Source organism: Miscanthus floridulus, unplaced genomic scaffold, assembly GCF_019320115.1.
Source record: "Miscanthus floridulus cultivar M001 unplaced genomic scaffold, ASM1932011v1 fs_23_3, whole genome shotgun sequence".
In the NCBI taxonomy this organism is placed as follows: domain Eukaryota; kingdom Viridiplantae; phylum Streptophyta; class Magnoliopsida; order Poales; family Poaceae; genus Miscanthus; species Miscanthus floridulus.
Window position 1 is genome coordinate 1,005 of NW_027096442.1, and position 22,469 is coordinate 23,473.

Consider the following 22,469-nt stretch of genomic DNA (forward strand, 5'->3'; position numbering starts at 1 on the left):
AATCTTGTAGCAGGGTCAAGGAAAAATATCTTAGCATAGATGCATAACGAATTTTGTTGATCCAGCGCTGAGTCTAGAAATTCATTTCATCGTTCCATATTTAAGGCGTCAATGCCGCGTGCCACCTTTCGCATTTGGCGGCCCATCAGTGTGCGGCGGTTTTGGGAGGGAATGCAGCGTTTCGGGCATGGATTCCCAAAATCCCTAGAAGGCAAAGGGTCAGGGTCGAACCGTTATAAAGTGCCGTAGCACCGGCGCACATTCCCCACCTTGCTCTCGTTGCTTTATCTTCTTCCTCGCGCCCTCACCACATCACCCGACAACTGCTCCGCCATCTTAGTAATCGCAAGCTCATAATCTCCCACCATTCCTCAGATCTGTGAGATGGCGCCCAAGAGAAACTGTAGCAGCTCGAGCAGGGCATCGCGCGAGCTCAGTCGGGCCGAGGAATGGGTGAGCTCCATCAGCAACGAGGCAGCGCTCAACCAGTTGGTGGTGGACAGCATGCTCTCGGATAGCGTAATGGCGGGATGGCGTCCTGCTCGTGGTGAGAGCTTTCCTACCACCCACGGTGATGAATTGGTCGTGTTTGAAGATTATTTCTATCGTGGATTTGGCGTTCTGATCCATCCGTTCCTCCACGGATTGATTATTACACCATTAGTCTTTGCAATCTAGGCCCAAACTCCATCCTTCACATTTCTATCTTCATCATTTCTGCAAAGCCTATCTTGGCATTCTCCCACATTTTGATCTCCTCCGCCACTTTTTCTGTTTGAAATCTCATGGGGGGTCTAGATCTAGAGTTGTGGGTAGCACGTACTTGTAGCTGTGTGATGGGATGGTTGGGCAGTACATCGCTACCCCGCTGATGATGAAGACGAAGGTGAGCGGTCATCAGATGTCCATGAGAAACTTCTGGGGAAGCGGACCGCTAGTGAGGAGCCATCCCCGAAGAGAAGGAAGACAGCAAGATCATCCTATCAAGAAGAGCGGCCGGTGAACATCGGCGCTCCTGCTCACCCCCAAAGATGGCGACTGGTGGTTTCAAGCTCGTCGGATGATGATGGGTTGGCAGCACCACCATCTCTATGAGCCGCGACGCCACCACTGGCCGTGCCAGCTAGAGCGGAGACCCGCGAGATACGATGAATGTGGCAAGCCATGACTAGGGCGCCCGGTGGTGTTCGGGTGTCCTCAGCGACGTTGACTCATGTGGCGCCAGCATCAATAGCCCGGGCAACTGCTAAAGCCCCCGAGATCATAGTTACACCCCCTGTGGTAACAACGCAAGCTGCCACCGCAGTCCCCGAGACCACGCGGACGACTCCGGCGATGACGGTGGAGACACCGAGTGGTTCGGGTGATGGGCCGACGAGTAGCATGTGGGGTGCTAGTTCCTAGCTGCACAACGGGAGTCGTAGTTGTAAGTACCTTGTTTACTTGCTATGTTGCTTCGGTGCAGTAGTTTGCTTCTTTAACGTATTGTTTCTTGTCGAAGCGCAGAGTTGACAGAGGAACTGCAGCCATCGGCTGCTAGCGACAAAAGGTGCGCGGGGGAGCGGGTGGCTCCCCCCGCTGACCTAGTGTAGACAAGAGTAGATCCAATTGCCCCTGCCTCAGAACAATCAACAGCTGTAGGGCCGACCGGCCATACTACGGGAGAGCCCTCGACAGCTGGACTGGTGTCGCCTGGCGATGGGCTGCACGACTAGGGCGATCCTGGTGTGGAGATGCGGGATGCAGCGGCGATGTCGAGTGGCCATGCGGGAGCATCTATGGACCCCATGGGGGACATGCCGAGCAGTGCGGCACAAGGTTCACTCGTAGCCACTGAACAGGCGCCGTCTGTGGGTGCGTCAACAGTGGAGGCAGTGCTCGGACGCCCTGTTTGAGCAGGGCGGCAGTCAAGGATGGCATCTTTGCCATTGACCACTGCTATGGTGAAGTGTTCCACACTACCATTCTGCGTGGTGAAGTGTCTGAGATGCTGGAGGAGAAGGAGGCGATCTCAGTGGTGAAAAGGTTGAGGGATGATCTGACTTCGATGTTAGCCCGCATTGAAGTAAGCTTGAGGGAATTTTTTTTGGAAAGAAGGGGTTAGCTAATCTGTTTGCCCACTACAGAATGTGATGAATGTGTCCGAGTAGAGGCAACAATAGCTTGAGGAGATGGCCCCGGTGCTGGAAGAGAACAAGAAGTTGCAAGCATCGATGGATGACCTCTAGGCGTGCCTGCTCTAAGAGCGCCACCACAAGGAGGACCTGGAGGTGAAGGTTGAGGCATTGGAGAAGGAGCGCCAGTAGATGGAGGCTAAGGGCCAGTCAATGGCCGAGCAGCTTGGCCATAGCACCGATCAGGAAAAAGGTTTGGCTCGGAATTTTACTTTGCTGTTATTCAGTGTTGTGACATGTTTGTCTGTTGAGCGTAGCATTGGAGATGGAGCTCAGCCTATCCCATGAAGCCATCATCTAGCTTCTGGAGCCGAAGGAGAAAGCAGAGGAGAGGACTGAGAAGGCCATTGAAGACCTTTGTTGTGAGTGTATTTTCATGTAATTTTAACTTGTGTAGCATTAAGCATGCATTTAACATATAGCTGTGTCGTTTGGAGAGTATCGACACTAGTTTCAAGTGCAATTCCAAGTGCTCAGGAGCAGGTAAAGACACAAGATGATAAGCTAGAGATGATGATCGTGGGGATCTAGCCCATGCTGGACAGTGTTGGTCTGAAGCAACCCGAGGGGGGACGTCTGCCCGGTGACGGGCCGTACTGATCGGTAGTGGATCGTTGCCGGACAGCGTGGACGGACTTCAAGGAGTTCATGTGTAGCACAGCTCATGGGGCCATCATCCACAGGCTCGCGTAGCTGAGGTCACACTACCCTTTGGTGGATCTCCAATGGGTGGTGATCGGATACACGCAGGGCACAAACGCGGAGAAGATTGCCAGGCTAGAAGATGATGTAGAGGAGCCAGCGAAGAGGATGGCTGAAGATGTCGAGCTATTTGCTGAGGGGGAGAGCAGTGCTCCATAAATTAGGAAAAGCTCAGGTTGGGTACTTGGCAATTTTTGCTGAACACTTGTAGTTATTTTATGTTTATATTTGATATAAACCATCCAATCCGTGGTGTGTAGCTGAGTCCCCAGCCCTAGCTAGCCTATTAACCATAATGCGAGGCGCCAGGGCCATGTGCATGTGGGAAGAATAGGGCGTCACTAAGGAACCGTTGCTGACCACCCATGACGTAGAGGGCGGACGCTCATGCACGTGCAGGGAGAGGTCGGAGACAAGGTCGTTTATGGAGGCATCTGAGCGTCAACGTGTTTGATTGGGTATTAGGCGTAGTTGGTGTGTCATCTTTGAGATGTTGTATGCAGAATTAGAATCGCTTAGCGAAAAAGTGTGGAGAAAATAATATGGAGAAACATCAGTGTAAAAAACTTTATTGAATACTTAAATATTAAAGGTACATATATTTGAAATGGATGCTTTAGGGGTGGAAACATCTAAGCAGGTCGATGTGCCAAGAATTTGGGACATCTCTCTCTTCCATGTCGCATGGTCTATAGGAACCTAGTCGGGTGATTGCCTTGACGATGAAGGGGCCTTCCCAAGGTGAGGAGAGCTTGTGCATCCCATCTGTCTATTGTTTCCTATGGAGTACTAAGTCTCCAACCACGAAGAATCGGTCGTTGACATTGCAGTTGTAATATCTACGTAGGCCGTCGAGGTATTTTGTCGTCCAAAAATAGGTGACCAGACATTCCTCTTCTAGGCTGTCTAGTTCAATGAGCTGAGCCTGGTTGGAGTTCTCATTGTGGTTCTCCACCCTGGGAGCTCGAAAGGCGACGTCAGCAGGCAGTACGGCCTCAGAGCTGAAAACTATAAAGTACGGGGAGACGCTGGTGTTACGACTGGGCTGGGTCCTTAGTCCCTAGACCACAGCCGGTAGTTCCTTGAGCCATTTTCTTGGGTGCTTCTATTCCTTCTCGTAGAGTCATTTCTTCAATGCATCCAGGATCATGTCGTTGGCACGCTCGACTTGGCCGTTGGCCCTTGGGTGTGCGATAGAGACATACTTGACTGAGATGCATCATTCGTCGCAGAAATCCCAGAAGTCGCTACCAGTGAATGTGGACCCCAGGTCAGTGATTATGCTGTTTAGCAGGCCAAACTGATGGATTATGTTGTTGAGAAGTACGGCTGCTTTTTTCGCTGTAGCTTTTACCAGGCGTTTGCATTCAATCCACTTGGAGAATTTGTCAATGCAGACGTAGACCCAGCGGAAACCTCTCGGCATGGGCTTGAACGGCTCAATCATATCTAGTCCCCAGCATGCAAAGAGCCACGATGTAGGGATCGTTTGCAAGACCTGAGCTAGGCGAAAAACTGGTAGTTCTCACATCGGCAAACAAGTGCTTTAGCATCAGCTACGGCTGAGGGCCAATAGAAACCAGCTCGGAAAGCCTTTCCGACCAGTGTTCTAGAGGCCATGTGGTTGCCGTAGGTGCCTGCATGGATCTCCTTGAGTATCTTCTTGCCTTCTTCGATAGAGACGTACTTCTGGAGTAGCTCCTCTTTTACATTTTTAAGGTACAACTTCCCTTCGACTAGGACATAATGCTTACTACGGTAGGTAAGGCGTTCTCTCTCCGTGTTGTTAGGTAGGATGTCTATGGTGGTGAGGTATTTGATGAAGGGTTCCCTCCAATCATTGCTCGGCCCAGGGACCACTGCGACTATCTGCTCGGTGGGTGGTTTTTCTTCAATGCCTTCTTGTTCCTGCTTGATGGAAGGGGCCACAAGGTCCTGGGCGAACACTCCAGTTGGAACTTTAGCCCGGGTTGATCCTATCTTTGATAGCTCATCGGCTGCTTGATTATTGGCCTGAACCACGTGGTGGTATTCGAGGCCGTAGAATTTGTCTTCTAACTTTCTTATCGCAGCGCAGTAAGCGTCCATCTTCTCGTTAGTGTAATTCCAATCCTTGTTGAGCTGATTGATTATGAGTGCAGAGTCACCATACACCTGGAGGCGTTTAACACCGAGCTCGATAGCTATATAGAGACCATGAAGTTTGTAGACTGGTTAAGCATGACAGGAAGGTAGTTTGCCATGATGTCCTCGTCTTCGCCCGTGGCTTTTATGGCGATCTCGTATAGAGTTAACCACTGAGCGGGGTTGGCCTTCCCATTGTAGGTATTGACACCAATGACCTTGAAGCCCACCGGCCATCGAATGGCTCGGAGCCTCTCCATAAAGGGGTGAAGTCCTGATGCACCGACGGGGAATGGTGCTTGGCGAGCCACTAATCCTTCGTATTTAGCGTCGAATCATCGGCGATGCTCCATCTTTGCTTCGTAGCGTGCGGACCTGCTATTTTTGATGTGGCAACGGTCATCCGCACTAGTGTTAAGGTGATCGCTAAGGACCCAAAGGGTAGGTTGATTGACCTCTTGGTGGCGGTTGCCACCCCGACCTCCCTGGGGACATGGTAGGCGAGCATCGTGCCGTGAATAGGCCTCATAGTTGCCCCTAGATCCTCTATAGAGGTAGGGGCCACTAGGCTGAGGTTGGGGGGGCATCGACTCCACGATGTTGGCTTCCTCCATCATGGTGGGAGCAGCGGCTCCGAGCCGACATGGTGGAGTAAGACGGCGCATCGTACCTAAACTTGTTGACATGGACTTGTGCAGCAATGATGTGCGCACGAACCTTCTTGGCCTCTGGAGTGTGAGGGAGTTTGTAGAGCTCATTGCAAGCGACAACAAGATTGGTGCTTAGAGTCTAATAGACTGGCTGGTCGCCAACCATGTCAAACACTTCTTCTAGATTACGTTGATGGCAGGCGGGCCGCAACCATCCTCGTCGGCCACTTGGACTACTTCTGCATCTCGGCGACGGTGGTGATTGGCGTTCTTCGCCAGACGAGCTTCGCGCTCATCAATGGTTTTGCTCTCCTTGGTAACACTATCGTGGCTGACTTGGAAAATCATGCCTCTGACCCCCAGAGGAAAAGTAGGGCAGCTCGGCATGGTCTGGGTTGAGCCCTTGGAATAATCATCAGGGGTCTCGTCCAGAATGTTGTGGAGAGACTCAGTCAGAAGATCAAGATCATCTAAAAGCTAGCGAATAGCCACCATGTTGACCACGGGCACAGCCTGGCCACAGTCAGTTGGGTCGATCATGTAGAGATCGGTGGCATGGTCGCGCTCAACGTGGTCGATGAAGATTTGGTGGATGGCGTTCTGGTATGCAGATTCCACACCCTCTAGCACAAAAGGATAGGGCCTCGATGGGTTCTCTATTAGGCCCTCATAGTTGGCCAAGCATAGGCCGGTAGCGAGACGTGGTCAGTGCCACGCTGTGCGCCCCTCTGGAGTGGCCGTAATCACCAGATCGAAATCTGGTCGCCTCAAATGGTGTGGATGAGCAGGTCACTTGATCACAGCGACTTGGTGATCTTAGAGTGTAGGAAAATTGTCACTCGCTCTATATCGATCTAGGACTGAATCCACGAGGAGCTAGCATTCTGTTTGGAAATCTATGACATGATCGATGGATGCGATCAGGTCATCATTGCTGATGGATCTCCTGATCTAGCGATGTGGCGCCAGGACTAGAGATGTAATTGCTGGTGTTAGCGCGATCGGTGTAGGGTGGTCCTACACTACCTCCACGATCTCCCCATTGTTGTTAGGCCCGATGACCCAGCTCATGGATCCAACCGTGAAGATCTAGCCTGACTCGAGGGGGCATGGAGCTTGGGAAGGTGACCATCTGGTTTGCCATGAATTCCGCACGCACAGCCCCTACCTAGCACGCCACTATCGATGAAATCTGGTCAGCAGTCTATGGAGGGGTATGCCTACGGTAGTAGATGAATCGATCGAGGTGCGCATGAGGGAACTGGATGGTGACATAGAACGCAAGAGACAACGATTTAGACAGGTTCAGGCCATCAGCTCAATGTAATACCCTATGTCCTGTGTCTTTGTGGATTGTATTGCGTATGATTAGGTGAAAACAAGGGGGGCCCTACCCACCTTATATAGCTTGAGGGGTAGGGTTACAGATCGATTATTTCCATTCTGATCGGTTTATAAGATAGGAAGTTACAGATCGTACAATATCTATCATATCCGAACAGATTTTGTAGATCACCGAGAATCTTTATCTTGCCTTGTGAAGCACATCATCATGCGGCATACTTCGCTTGGCGTTGTCTTGTGGCGCGACCCATGCATAGTCTTGTGGGCTGGGCCACCCCTAGCGGCTCGGCCCATGTGGATCCTTGCGGGTACCGGGGGTCATACCCCCACAGCGGTGTGCTCTGGTCTGTCTGTGGATTATCTGTCCATACAAGCCATGAATGGGTTGTCCGTAGGTTGATGGATCCATCCAAGCAGGGTGTCTGTCCATTCACGGCATGAATGTACTATCTTCTGGAGAGGTATGGGTTCATCGCTGCTTGCGCAACCGCCCCCTTCGTCTCCAGGCTTGGCATAGTTTGTCATCCACCTCTGGCATTGTTGGTATAAATTAACGCACACAGATAAATCTGTAAGCACATGGATACCGCTGTAGCTTTCACCTGAAAGTATTCCAAGTATCATATCCATAGGGAAACGTGTGAGACTAACTACGGTCTAACTTAACTAAGGGTAAGTCAGGATAAGATATATATTATAAGTACATGATAATTGAGCATTGATAATCAATAGTTAACCACCCAGAGTACTCCTTTCTAAGACATTAGCATGACCAGGTAGAAATTAGAGAGATAATTCCTAAGTCATTCTTAGTTACTAGTCAAAGCATACGATGATTAGTGCAATTACACTTAGTAGTCATGGCTAAGATCATCTTTATATCTACACATAAGGGATATTACTAAGGAAGATTAAGAATGGAGCTTGTTCTTCCTTCGTAATCAGACCCTACGTGCGCCTATATTCGGAGAGTGGACTATAAAGGACTCAACGGGAGTGTCACATCCACGATCTACCACATGACCCAGAATATCGGGTGTATCGTATAAGCACCATGCTTACACAATGTCGACCACTCACCCCATGCGTAGAGGAGCGAGCGCTATACGAACTTATGCATGGACAAAATGATGAAGTAGCTATACTAAGCATATAATCAAAGTAGACGATGAACATCATAACGAAGAACATGAATAAGATGAATACTAATATTGTCATAACAATTGTAGCAAGCATATAAAAGTAATAGAGATACAAAAGAGAGGGGGTACAAAGATTATACCAAACTACGCTCTTGACAAGATCGGGAATCCAAGCAAAGCCCGCTTGCCTCTCTCCAGATCTAACCTAGCTAGCTATGCTCTAGAATGGAGCTCTGAGGATTAGGGTTTGATCTCTGTCTTCTGCTCTCACTTATGCCTCAGGGAGGGGGTAGGGGCTGCTATATATAGGCCGAGGTGGAGTAGGGGGCAAGGAATCACCATGTCATCGATCCGTGTCAACTCCCTCGATCACCGTTGGATGAACCGACCTAAAACCGCCTTAGAATCAACGGTGATCATAGGAAGAAGTACGAGGTGGCAGAGGGCGATTGGTGGGCCTAGGGGGCCGGCCGGCCCCACCTGGCAGCCCCTCGGGCCCCGCCTTGGTGTATTGCCTTCTGGTGTCTTCTAGATCCTTCTCAAGTTGTTTACGCGGCGGAATTCCGTAATTTCCTTTGATGAATAGTTCCTCCTTGCAGTTTTTTGATTAAATCCTCCTGCAGTCACATACTCGCCAAAACTCATGGAATTTATTAGTTTAAACCCCTATACCTATGTTTTGTGATGGAATTAAGCATATATGCAGGTTATGTTGACGGTTTATAATTGGTATTAGTGACCGTCAATAGGCATCCTCTAGCACCTATTTGACCCTACCTTGGTGCTAGAAGAATATTTTTGAGGTGATTATTTTATAATATATTGGTACACTTTGATTGTAACATTGACCTACTTAGAGAAAGGTCTTTGTTATCGTATATGTAATTTTATTGTTAGGTCTTTGTTATCGTATATGTAATTTTTACGTACCCCAAATATTTATTGTAAGGTTCTCTAAGATCTTTATTATTGTTTTCGATGTCGCATGCGTCTCATTCAAATTTTTCAAATGATCTTGGATGGAGAAATAACCAAAATAAAAGATGTAGATCTCAAAAAGTTATACAACTTTATAGTTAACAAGTTTTTCATTTGAAATCATTTTGTCAAAGAAAACTATGTTTGAATTTCTCAAATTTGAATTTTGAATTTTTAAAATGTCCTCAAATGGAGAAATGACCAAAACAAAAGTTGTAGATATCGAAAAGTTATGAAACTTTGTAGTTGACAACTTTTTCATTTGAAATCATCTTCTATTTCAAAATTTTGTTTGAAATTCAATTTTAAAAGAAGTCTGATTTCTCTTTTTAATCTATGTCTAAAACTTGTAACTAGTCTTTTTCCATCATACTAACTTCAAAATTGATGATTTTTTTTCCTAAAATCATGCTCTATTAATTTATTGTATTCTTACAGCTTTTATTTTGGCCATCTTTTTATTTGAATTTGTTTTATCAATTCAAAATTTGATTCTCCAAAAATGGCAACTTCAATCACCATTTTGAAGTAGTAAATGAATTCAGCTGGGAAATTCATAAACATAAAAGTTGTAGAACTGATCAAGATCTACAACTTTCATTTTGGTCATTTCTTCATCTGACAAAGTGGTAGTAAACATTGTTCAAAATTTACATATCCCTCGTATAGTTTAAACTATTTGAGAGATATGTAAATTTTGAACAATGTTTACTACAACTTTGTCGGACGGAGAAATGATCAAAATAAAAGTTGTAGATCTTAAAAAGTTATGCAACTTTGTACTCGACAACTTTTTCATTTGAAATCATCCTGTCAAGGAAAAGTATGTTTGAATTTCTCAAGTTTGAAATTTGAATTTTTAAAATATCCTCAAATAGAGAAATGACCAAAACAAAAGTTGTAGATCACGAAAAGTTACGAAACTTTGTAGTTGATAATTTTTTCATTTAAAATCATTTTGACAGCCTATTTATTTATGTAAAAGTAAAGAAGGAAAATTGTTGGATGGCGCGGGAAACGAAACTACCGTGTAGGCAGCAGTTTCGCAGCACACCAAAACTTAGGTTTAGTCGCAGGTTGGGCCACAACCCAAGACTACAAGCCTTTAGTCCTGGTTGGTGGCCCAACCTAGGACTAAAGGTCACAATCATTAGTCTCGGGTTGTGCCACCAACCCGGACTAAAGGCCTTTTAGTCTCGGGTTGTGGCCCAACCCGCGACTAATGCCACCAACCCTATATATATGGCCTCTCCTCTTCTTCTCCACTATTTTTCGATCTGTTTCAATTGCCGCCACACTTCAATCCCCAGCCGGCCACGCTCGCCACCTCGCCGTCGTCCTCGCCCGCGCCGCGCCATCGCGCCCTCGTCCGTGTCGTCATCCTCACCCGCGCCGCGCCGTCGCATCCTCGTCCACGCCGTCATCCTCACTAGCACTGCGCCGTAGCATCCTTGCCCGCGCCGCGCCGTCTTCCTCATCCTCATTCGCGCCACGCCCTCGTCCTCGTCCACGCTCGCCATCTCATCTCCGGCTACACCGTTTTCCTCGTCCGCGTTGTGTTCCTCGTCCTCGTCCGTGCCGTCTTCTCGTCGTCCTCGCCGGTGCCGTTTTCCTCGTCCGCGCCATGCCCTCATCCTCAGTCACGCTCGCCACCTCATCTCCGGCCGCGCCGTGTCCACATCGTCTTCCTCGTACTCGTTCGCGTAGCCTTCCTTGTCCTCGCCTGTGGCGCCGTCATCCTCGTCCTCGCCCACGCACCCTCATCCTGTCCGCACTCGCCACCTTGAGCACACAGGTATGGCCACAATTGTGTTGTTGTGCGAGACCAAGCGCCCGACAACCCTGTCATCATAATGAGTGTGGCATGAAGGACAATTGGAAAACTCAGAAAAATGGCTAGAGAAAATTAGCGTATCCTTAGTTTACTCCGGTGTGCTCGATCATGAGTCAATTTGTGATGTGAATTTTAATATATATATATATATATATATATATATATATATACTCCAGTGATATGAATTTTGATATATATAAACTTATGAAAAACATTGACTTCAGTGATATATATATATATATATATATATATATATATATATATATATATATATATATATATATATATATATATATATATATATATATATATATATATATATGAATTTTGATACTTTGTATATATACATATATATATATATATATATATATATATATATATATATATATATATATATATATATATATATATGATATATAGGGTTTATAGATGTGAATTTTGATATATAGACTTTAGTGATTTGCATTTTGGTATATGTATATGAATTTTGGTGTATGAATTCATATATTGACTCCAGTGATATGAATTTTTATATATTAACTTTAGCGAGAAGAGATGGCGGGACATCTCCCAGAACCAATTATCCCGAGTTGGGGCTATTGTATTGCTTGGGGATTCGAACCAAGGTTGCCGGCTATACCGTTCAATCATCCTAGTATAGTAAGCAACGATATATGTTTTAATACATTAATATGTTTTAAATATGCTTGTACACAATATATTTTTCTGATATGTATATATATTAATTCTTTAATGTACCGTAGGTAATTGACCCAATCATTTGGCTTGAAGAGACACTTTCATATTTCGGGGTTGAGGGAGTGGATGCTGAGAGCTTTGATGTAGATAATGGTTGATTGGTCTAATCTCGAATTGGCTTTTCCATTGCCGCTAGGAGGGTTAGAGGTGCTGTACAAATCTCAGAGGTGAGAGTAAAGGTACCGGAGTAGAAAATTGCAATTAAATATGCTATCAAATCATGTTTGAATAAGCTTGCGAATATTGGGTACACCCTGCCTACACTATCCTCCATGACGATACAAGCAATAGATGCGGGCTCGTATCATGATGTTGCAGGCATCTGTGCAAGGATTGCTCGAACCAACCAAAATGATGTTGTAAAGTCGAAGTCGAACTCATAACTTATATTCAGATTTGTTGTTATTCGAAAGCTTTGTTCTCATATCCATTTTTTGTGCCAACAATTAAGGTTGAGGACTATGACTTAACCTATGCAGGTTGTAGCTTTGAAGCCATTCTAAACCAGACAATGTATGCATTGGATTTTGATTGAAAATATGCCGATGAATGGCCAACACTTACTTACGGAAGGATTTTAAGAAAAGCTGATTATGACTAAGAGGGGATCATCTGACCCACCGACTTCTCGACCACCACTTACCATCGTTAGTAATGCGTTGCTCTACACCAATAATATTTGTGGATACAAAATCGGTGACCTACATTTCGCCGAGTACATAATACGACGTAGTCAAACTTGGCGGTGATCTACTTGCGCTTGCATGAACTTGGTGTGTAATTGAACTTTGGGGTTGGACATCTAGTTTATTGTAATGACTTGTTTTAAATTATTATAGTTTGTATGAACTTGATGAATGGGGATGATCATTGTAATATATAAGCCCTTAATTAGTTCCATTCTTATTTATGGATGACGAACAATAGTATAGCATATAATACATGTACGAAAACTATTTGAAAGGAAAACAAATTGAATGGAAAGAAACTATAAAAGAAAAGAAAAGAAAAAGAAAACAGAAAAGGGGATATTTAGTCCCGATTGATTATACCAATTGGGACTGGAGGTGGTCGCCCTCGGGCTCGGCCGGGAGCCCCTTTTGTCCCGGTTGGTATAAGTAACCGGGACTAAAAGGCCCTCATTCAATCCCGGTTGGACGGGGCTCGAGACTAAAGGGCGGGCCTTTAGTCCCGGTTGGAAAACCGGGACTAGAGGGGGGTTTGCTAACCCAGTCCAGCACTAGTGCTAATAGGCTAATATTACTTCACTAGGACATACACTACTATAGAAATGGGCATCACCGCGCCCTTATCACAGCTGGTTTTATGGCTAGGCCGACGTAGTGGCTAAATGAACCGACTGAGATAATCGGGGTCCATTTCACCGCCGGATCCTACGTCGAGCCAACGGTGAATATAGGTTACATCGTCGGGCCGGAACAGTCTGTGCACCAATTTGTATTGGACCGGCTAGGAAAGAAAATGTCAGCGCTGGTTGACAATTTGTTGTTTTACCTGGCAAAGAAAACTAACGAATCATAAAATTAACCGACGGTTAAATAGGGCTGCATTGTGGGCACCAGTTGTAGTTGTTGTTGGGGTCTTTTGGGCCGGCCTGGGAAATAGAGTTTTCTTTGACTGCTGCTCCATATGCGGGTGTTAGGCATCATGACCGTTCGTGCCAGTCTCGTATATCGCAACAATTCATCCGCATTGACCGAAAACTGAAGAGGCGCTCACTAAGGATGAAAACGGTCGGAAACGGTCGAAAAACTCCTAAATTGTTTTCTACTTTTATATTTGAAATACGAAAACGAAAGCGAAAACGGTAAAACCGGACACGAAAACGAACGCGAACTTACGAATTATTGAGAATTTCGAAAGCGAACCAATTCGAGCGGATTTATGTTGAACACGGTCGATATACAAAAACTCAATACGGAATACTGACCCGTAGACCAAGTGCATGACTAAGTGCATACATGATCAAGTTCAAGTGCATATAATAATTAACAAGTGCATATTATAGAAACATGAACTCGAACTGAGTCAGAATAATTTTATTAATCTTTTTAGAATAGATGTAGTATTTTATTTTAAAGATTTATTTAGATTTTTCTTTTGAGTAACAAAGATTTATTCGGCTGATGCAAAAACTATCAAATGATTGACTTTGCAGGCAGGGGTTAAACCGATGAGCTTGATGGGCTATGGCCCAGGTGGGCTTTGGTGTATATGCTGCTGGTTTCCTGACATTTAGCACCATCTCGTGAGGTGAAGAGAGATGAGGCTAGGCGCCGTCTATAAGAGAGGGCAGCTGGCCAACAGTAGAAAGAACGTAGCTGCGTGGTGAACAACCTGTAATTGGGCTGTATAACCTGTGCATCTGGCCGGAATATTTCAAATTAAAAGTAGAAAAGTAGAAAACGGTCGAAAAATGTCTAAACCGTTTTCTACTTTTACATTTGAAATACGAAACTTCTGAAATGCGAAAGCGAAAACGGTAAAGTCAGACAAGAAAATACGAATTCGATCGGATTAAATATAAAAAATGATACGGTTCGGTTCGGGATATTTCCGTTCTGTTTTCATTCTTAGCGCTCACAGTTCATTACAAATAGGAGCGATCTACAAGAGCCCGCCCTCCGCCGCTGTGCAAAGAGGATCCGATGCTACTTTGTCTTCACGTAGAGCTGGCCGCGGGTGCTACGCGTCTAGCGAACGAAAGTGAAGCTCTGACAGAGGCACCGGACTCTGCTTCTGAGCGGTCCTGGATGTTGGATTGGGTTGCCATGGAGCACGAGTGCCAACTTTGGCCAACCGCTCACTCCACGACTGAGTCGCTCGGCGACGTGGAGGTCGACCATGTGCAGCTTTCGGGTCCAGGGCACCATGCTGCCACACCCGATCAGCCGATCAGGTGCCTCCGGGGAGTGTGATCATCCAGGCTGGTGCGCGGTCGCCATGTACACCGCTAACTTCTGCTCAGCCGCAGCAGTCACCAGTTCACCACATCAACGGCAGGTTATGCCCGCTTCTCCACGCTCGCCTCTTGATCGGGCTCAGCAAACCAAGGGGCACCAGACGGTTCAGCCTGCTGTTGGACAAGCCGCAGTGCCCTCCGTCCCGGACTTCATGAACAGTCTCAAGCTGCCGCTACAAACGCCGTTGATCAAGTCGACGCCCAGACGACGCGTGTCCCGACCCTTTGATAATTCTATCGTCCCGCGCAGGAGTGACAGGCTCGCGGCCAAATCTGGGACGCGCGAGAACAAGCCAGAGTTGCAGGCTAAGAAAGTACTTCTGACGAAATGGAAGCCCGCGGGGGGAGCTGCACGCACTGCACACGCGCCGGACGTCTCCATTGCAGACGGGTTCATGCAGACATTCACCGAACCCCTGTCCTCGGCAAAGAAAGCGGCCATGCGCGAGCTCTTCCCACCCCGTTCAGCGTGCTCTCGCGTTGCGGCGCCGGTCTTCGACTGAGCTGCCAACGTCCGTCGCACTATCGGTTGCACAATTAGTTTCTTAGTTAGTCATAACAGCGTGTGTATCTCGCTGTGATGTGATGTTGGGCGTGTATGTTTCCTCACTTCTTTTTAATGAAACACGTGCTAAGCATGTTCTCGGAAAAAAAAAACAATCTTCTTTCTCGACTACTCCATAATCCTACACACCAAGCCACCGCTCCATGATTGGCTGCAAGCTTGTCAGACAATGACTCCTAAGCGCGGAACGACTACTACAAGTTTTGAAAACAGTCCACCATCGTCTCCCTGCGATTCTATGGGGAGGTGGCAGGCGACAAGGAGGAAAAGGAAGAGAAGGACGACGACAGAGCAACTTTAAAGGACATCAGCGAGGGAAGCTAGGGGTGGTTAACTCCACCCACACACCCCTTAGCAATCAATTATGGGTTGTGGATTAAACCACAACTAGTTCTTCTCTAACAGGCAGCGATATATCATTGTCCTGTTGTGGGTCAAGCGAACAGTGATAGGAGCCTTCACCGTCAGGTGAATAAGATTCACATTCATTTTTCTGATCCTAGGCATAGAACCCGACAGTGAAGTGTGAAGTGTAATCCCTAATAGCTCTAGCACATTTTGTGGAACTTAAAGGTTGAAAAATATACATTACCCCAATATATAATAATGTGCGCTTTAGTATATCTACCACCATGGAATGAATTTACAACAATAAATTAATACATCAAAATGAATAACAGATACATATGCGCCCTACTATATATCGCGTGAGTTTACTTTTTAAAAAAATCATACACTCTAGTAGCCGATAATTCTTTAGTTGATGATGTAGCATTTCTTCCGGATTTCCCCCTCAGCACCGGTGATCACGCCGAAGCTGCCCATCTTGATCATGGACTCGCTGAAGTCCTTAAAGAGCACGTCGTCAAACTTGCCGGTGGCGATGCGCTGGACGTAGTCCCTAGTGGCGGCGTCAGTGAGGAGCGCGGCGTCGGACTGGAAGAGGCCCCTCCGCTTGGTGACGTGGCGGTAATAGCTCGTGTCAAAAGTCTTGTAGCTGCCGGGGTCCATCTCGGAAAGCGTCGCCTTGTCGTCGACGCTCTTGCAGCGCGTCCTCAGCCGGTCGGCGTATTCGCTGTCGAGGGATGGGTCTGTATTGTAGGCGCTGCTGAAGTTGTAGAGCCGGCCGGCGTAAGACCGGCAGTGCGCCGTGCCGAGGGTGTGGACGCCGGAGAGGACAACTAGGTCCTTGGTATCGAGGCCTTTCGAGGCAAAATTTTTGGTGAGCAGAGGTATGTCTCCGTAGGCCGGAGGCAGCTGATCGGCCGTCTCAGTCGCACTGGACACCCTGCCGTCTCGCCTCCCGAGCGCCACCGGCCAGAAGGGGCCCTTGGTCAGCACAACGGCGTCGCGGACCATGAGGGTGAGGACGTCGGCGCAGGAAACGGTGTTGGGGCAGGCAGCCTCGTGCTTGGCCTTCACCCTCTCGGTTCCTGTTCGGAATGGCGTCCCTCTCTGCCAGGTTGGCCGCAGTGGAGTTGAGCAGCACAGACGCGTCACAACCCTGCAGTCATTCGACGTTATACCTCTGTAAGTTATAATAACTTAAAAATTAAAAAAGAGTTCCACGTTGTCATATAATTTGAAACTTCAGTCAGAAAAGAAAACTTACCCTGACGAAGCAGTCGTGGAAATGAAGCCTGAGGAGCGGGCCAGCAAGGCTGGGTGCAGCCGAGAAGATCTTCTCCGTCTCCTCGCGGACGATCGCCTCGACGTTCGGGCATGTCTTGTCGGCCCCGTTCGCTGATATGAAACTTGGCTGAAACTGGCTGAAAAATACTGTTTTAGCTGAATTATAAAAAATTTGACCAGGGGGAGAGATGTCCCCCTGATTTTGTCTTAAGAAGATGGTGCCGTGACTCGAACCCGGGCTGGCTCAGCCAACCGCTTCTTTGGCGTGTTGTGCTGACCAGTTGCACCGTGAGAGTGTTGGCTTCTGGCTGAATTATTGTGAGAGAAAAAAACACTATTCCATCTAAAAAAACAAACCGAACAAACCGAATATAGGGCAAGCCCAACGGGGCCGAGCTCAAGCTGAGCCACCACCGGTGAGCTACCTGCGAGGAACAGGAGGGCCACAGGCACTAACAGAGCTGCACAACACTGAATCGTCATGGATCGACCCATATTATGCACACAAGTGGTGATTCAAATCCCTACTATTGTATGGCAGGGCAAGTATGTACTGTATTCCTACTTATCAAAAGTGATGAAGGGTAGAATGTTGGGTTGGGCTTATCGTTGCATCTCCCCGTATTTATAGAGGTGCCGGCTACATGTAGTTGAGTACGCTGTTAGTTGAGTACGCTGTAGGTTGACAACCTGTGTTTACGCTCACAAGTCGCACATGCATGTTCTAACTTCCCTCTCATCATAATTCATCCGTTAAACAAATCCACGCTATGATTTGAGGCATTGACAGCAGCGACGAGTGAACAGGTCAACACAAAACAAATGACGAACATAAACGACGTTGGGTAAGGTCGGTTCATGCATGGCCGCGTCCTCGAACGTAACATGACATGGTCTATTGACTATCAAGTTCTAAAGCCTAAACACCTCATACAGCAGTGTGAGACACGGCAATTATCCGTGGCCGCCCATTATATTTGAGGGATTATAATTACTAGTATAATGACCATGATAACGCTACGGACAAATCAAATAGCTAAAATATTTATAAGAAAATATTGTTTGCCAATCAATATATATATATATATATATATATAGTACTAAATTTATAACAATACATGATGATACAGTGCAACCATAATTCAATTAATAATAAAATTGATATTTATTTTTCATGAATCAATATCTACATATTATATAATACACAATATCTAGAAGTCTTCACCCATGTTAATTGTTGGTACATGCTTCCATCTGCTGTGTGTCTTCCATCTCAATACTTTCTTTATCAGCTTCTTAAATAAATGCCTAAAAGAATCAGATAGTCACTGTATTTTTGCAAGGTAGGAAAATATGAAGCTCCTGTAGAAACACTCTCCATCTCCATGCACTGGCCTAAATTCAGAATAGGCGCGACAAAGGTTGAGTACATTTGAATGAAATTCCACTCCTTGCTCAGCAACCATTTCAAGGAGCTTGTAATGCCTAATGATCCCGGCCATGTGTACTTTCTGCACAAACACAAGAACAAGGAATTCAAATCAAAACGATTTGAACCAGGAAGCATTAGTGCTAATTGTTGATTTTTAAGGTTTCCACATATAAGAAAACTTTAAGCCACTCTAAATGAAACGTTTTTGCTGATACTGATTTGTTCTGTGAAGAAAGAAAGAACATATAGCGCATTTCCTAAATTCAATACAAATCCAAGCTGATTAAGGTCCATTTATCCCCTTAGTTGCTGAAACACCATCAAGGCAATACCTATGCATATGAGGTCAATAGTTATATGGGTGGCAAATACATCTGAAAATTTCATATGATCAAATTCTAAATTCAGTGAACAAAGTAGATACAAGTTCTAACAGTAGTTGAATAAATGATTACTTACAATGACTGCATATGTATTTTTGCTGAGAAACAAGTATTGAAGCCTGGCCTTTCAAAGTGAAGCATGGCCTGCTGCGGCAGACGATTTTCTAGATGTCCTTGGTAGGCGTGGCCTGCTACAGGTGCTGCTTGAACAGCATGTCGGCTGGTTAGGGGTTGGTGGCAAGCAGGGTAGGGGTTGGTGGCGAGCAGATCACGGCAAACCAATTTTGAACAACATCTAGTAAGTATTAGCCTAAACAAGAAAAAACTAATTTGAAAGACTATCAAACGTCAGGCACAAGACTCTGGAGCTCTTGTTTTCAAACGTGGTGAACAACATCTAGTAAGTATTAGCCTAAACAAGAAAAAACTAATTTGAAAGACTATCAAACGTCAGGCACAAGACTCTGGAGATCTTGTTTTCAAACGTGGTTTGATATTGGAACATCCCCATGCAGACGTAGCTCCTGGATCTTCATGAGAAAATATACTTCAAAGATGATGAAAACCTGCAGACACCATTCCATATTTCCCAAACTCACTTTGGTCATGTCGGCAAGCAGAGAGCAGCAACACCGAAGACGACAACAATAAAAGGTTTTGTAGCTCATGACAATAACAGGTACATACTTGATATCCTAAACGTAGTAGGTATGTTTAGGACTCTAATTATGTGAAGGGTATATAATCACTTGACTAATTCCCCCAAACAATATATTTCATTCAAAATATATTAATCTAAAATTCCTGAAAGCATACATTTTCTTGCTGGTTCTTCTAATATAATACCCACTTCCTATTCTAAAATTCTCCCAATTTCATTTTTTCTGCAAAACAATATCAAAATTCAATAACTTAACCTTAATCTCAAGATATGAGGGATTAAATGGACTATTCAGTAATACTGAAAACCATGTGGCAAAAAATAAGACATACCATTTGTATGACAGCAGCCTAACCCTCTGTCCAAAAAATTATAAGCCTAATTTGTTTTCATGATAATTGTACAGCTCACTGCAAAATGTTCATAAATTTGTTTTCATGATAATTGTACAGCTCACTGCAAATTAATGAGATTTTTTTCCAAAACATCCAAAAGTGTATGAGTCAGGACAATGACAATGTAAGGAACAGCGTCAACAATGCAGCCTCTGACAGTTTCATCTACTGGTGAACTGATATTGATGGAGAATAATTTCACTAAATCATACTGAAGATCTATAACATATAACCATTACTCATGGAAAGAAATATATATATCCCATTTTGACCCACCAAAATATGGCAGTAGTATCTTGACCAAAAAGAAGGAGATGGTCACCAGGTACAACACAACAACGATGATCCTGAGATGACCAAAAAGAAGTGCAAACCATAGCACACGCTGTGAACATAAAGGACACGAAAAATACCAGACAGAATAACTACATTAGTATTTCTGACCCATTCAAGTACACTGAGCAATGCCAATTGCCAAATATTTAAGATAGGAGTAGGGATGCAAGCAGCTGCACCTTGAGCAGGAGACGGACCTCGTTCAGCAACTGCGCACGCCTTGTAGTTAACCCAGAGACAGCTTCCTAACAGCAATCTGCTGCTCATTCTCCGTCGCCCCAGAAAGGATCGAGTAAAAGGAGTTTCAGGAGTTTTATTGTTGGACAGGAAAATGCATCAGGCAAATCAACCGGGCCGGAGCACCTCACCTCGCGGAATGCCCAAGCTCGAGCATCCACCGCCACGCCTCGCTGCTGCTTCTGCATTCGCCGGCCGCCACAACAGCTGCTCTCCCATTGCTGCTTCCCGCCGCCGACGTCCTGCCATGAGAGAGAGAGAGGAAGAGAGAAGGATCTGGCCTGCTCACCGGACAGCGCACGCTCGTAGCAGATCTCAGTGAAGGCGAAAACGACCGGGCGAGCCGGAGCCGGAAGCGGTCTCCTCGGCGACCGAGGCCTTGGCTGCGGCACCGGATGCGCCTCCTCCTGTTACGGATGGCCAGCGGCCTGGAGCCCTGGCGGCCGGCGGCGTGCGGGCGGGGCGGTGGGCGGCGGTCGGATGTGTTCCGTGGCGGCTTGGAGTGGGCTCGGGACGTCGGGGAGAGGGAGAGTCTGGGTGGCCCCGGGACGGGAGGGGATGAGTGAGGAGGACTGATCCAAATAATCTGTTCCGTTGGATGTGAGTAAGTGACAGAAAGGGAGACGGCGGAGTGAATCTCGTCCATTCATTCGAAAGGTTAACAGTTGCTGGGTGTATTTTTTTTTACACGTAGGAGAGATTATGACTATAGTTGGGGTGGCTCTACGAAAATTTACAAGCAGTACATTATTAGTGGTATAGATTAGTGATAGAGATAAATGCATAAATATGCATCAACAGACTACCATCCCATATGCTTGCCGAATGATTTGGCATTTTCTTGGTCTCCAAACTCCACCTCACGAGTTTTGAAGTTTAATTATGGGCATAATTGTGTTTCCATAGCACTTAAAAATGCAACTTGCTAAATTCACTCGCTACTAGAAACTAATCGACAAGGATAGCTCTGATGCTGCAGAGTATTTCCAGGTAATCGAAATGATGTTATCCATATCTCTGATGCTGCAGAGAATTGATTTTCAACGGTAGGAGTCCTCTTACGTAGAGACAGCTCAATCTATAGATGCCTCCACAGTGGTGTCCAAAACTGAACGACCTCTAAAAATATATTTGTAGAGGCGGCTGCTATTTTTAGCTGAGGCGGTTCTATTTTCAGCCACTTCTGGAAATCGATTTTTAGAGATAGCTAGAAATAAAGCCGTCTTTAAAAATAGGAGTTAGACAATAAAATTCAATTTTTCAAACAAGCTCGAGTGAAGAAAAGACCAAAACCAAAGTTATAGATCTCGAAGAGTTATACAACTTTGTAGCCGATAACTTTTTCATTTGAAATCATCACATTTGAATTTCTCAAATTTAAATTCTGGTTTTTTAAAAACATCTCAGATGGAGAAACAAGCAAAACCAAAGATGTAGATCTGAAAAAGTTATACAACTTTGTAGCTGACAGCTTTCTCATTTGAATTCATTTAAGGTTCCCTATATTCAATTTAAAATCAGATGAACATAAAACGAGGAAAAAAGAAATCTCAAATGGACATTAATGACTTATAGGTGTAGTTGTTACGGGAGATACACAGGAGGCCTAAGGTCGCGGGTTTGATCTCCCGTGGCCACAAAGTGTGTTTTTTCCCACGAAAGGGGAACGTGTGACTTTTGACTTCTTGACCAAATCACCTCATTTGTGACTTCTCAACCTAGGTTTTAATTTTTTTTCTATTTTTTGGGCTAGATTTATGATTTCTAGACAATGATTTTTAGATGAGGTTGTATTCTGAGCCACCTCTAAAAATTGACTTCTAGAGGCAGGTCCTATTTCCGACAGTCCCTAAAATCTAATTTATAGAGACGGCAAGAGGTGAAAAACTAAAAGGAACTAGGATGCCGCCTAGAGGGGGTGAATAGACGTTTCTGAAAATTAACACTTTTAAAAGCAGAAACGATTTAGTAATGGGAGTTTCCGAGTGGAAACTCCAAATCAAAGTAATACAACCCCTCACAAGTTAGCCAATGAGTAAATAAACAATATTAACTAATCCTAGGAGCATAGAACCTACAACACAAGAGTTAGAACACAGATCAAATAAGTTCAGCACTAAGCTCTAATATCGGACGTG

General features: G+C 45.6%; 1 pseudogene; it reads right to left on the reverse strand.

The window, feature by feature from the left end:
- Nucleotides 1-16,011: 16,011 nt before the first annotated feature.
- On the reverse strand, nt 16,012-20,867 carry LOC136530957 (peroxidase 1-like; annotated as a pseudogene).
- Nucleotides 20,868-22,469: the final 1,602 nt, after the last annotated feature.